This window comes from Camelina sativa, chromosome 5, assembly GCF_000633955.1.
Source record: "Camelina sativa cultivar DH55 chromosome 5, Cs, whole genome shotgun sequence".
NCBI lineage: Eukaryota > Viridiplantae > Streptophyta > Magnoliopsida > Brassicales > Brassicaceae > Camelina > Camelina sativa.
In genome coordinates this window covers 13,175,986-13,177,334 of record NC_025689.1, presented here as the reverse complement: position 1 = coordinate 13,177,334, position 1,349 = coordinate 13,175,986, and positions in this window count along the sequence as shown.

Below are 1,349 nucleotides of genomic sequence, written 5' to 3'. Positions count from 1 at the left end.
CTACTGTTCAAGGCGTCAATGATGATTAATGGTGGATTATGCCTCTTACATGAAACCAGTTTGTCTAAGTTTATATGATTTGCGAGAGGCAGTCATGTAACATTATACATTCTTTAAATCTTTATTTATTTTGACTAACATTATATTATCTTTCATAATCTATGTTGGGAGCTAAAATTTCTTGAGATTTTTCTAAAACAGGTTGACCATAGATTTAATAAGGAAATTATCTATAGTTAGAAATTGAATGTTGAAAGTGTAGAGTATTTATTTTCAAGATATATATTTAGGTGTTAAGTAAGTATGAAGAAAATTATATAATCAGGATAACGAGGTTCCGATTTAGATTTCGGGGTTGTGATCATACTATCAATTTTTTAAAAAAATTTACATCTCTTAGAAAAACCAGATAATATGAAAACTTACTTAACTTGATCAACGATGGTGACCCTTGCTTTTGGGTACATTGATTATTTCCAAGAAAAATGGATTTATAAAACCCAATAGAAAACCCAAAACCAGATTAAATAAAAACAAAAAATTAAGATTGCTTACCTTGGAACATAGTGTTATATACTCACTGGATTCTGTAAATTATTGACTTCTCTGTTGGATTTGATAATGTGGAAGACGAAGGTTAAAGAAATTGCCTCTTCAATACACACTAATTTTTCCTTTTCTGTTTTTGGTCAGAGTCACAGAAGGTGATTTTTTTCAATTTTTTTCTTTCAGTGAGTTTATAGAAAAAAAATAAAAATGCCTTTTGTTAAATTTATCGGCATGGCAAAGTATGTTACTTTGAAGGTGGAATTAATAACCAATAAATTGAAACTATAAGATTGATCAGTGTTATTTCTCCATGGATGGCCATTGTTAACCGTACCCTATGTTTTATAATGTTCTACACTAACTTGGAGGAGGATCGAGAATACAACGTGCAAGTAGTTTTCGAGTTGCACCGACGCGAACATAGTATGGAACTATAGACTGATAAAAGTCAACTATTTTAAGTATATACATCAAGTAGAAAGTTATGATTTTATTGTTAAACACGAACATAAATTGATTACGTTGTAAAATTCTTTTTATGAACAAATTAATTTAAATTATATAATACTATATATTTTACTATAAAAATTTATGGAAGTACTTCGACACCTTATTATGGACTGGAGATAAAACAGTTTAACAATACATTATACATGAAGACTCTTCCGAGTAATGGGTCATCTAAAATTAACGTAAGCTTTAGTGTATAGAATTGTCATTACAAATTATTATATATACTATTGTTTACTAATATTAATTAATACAATTACAACTATCATACCACACATTTTCTACTCGCC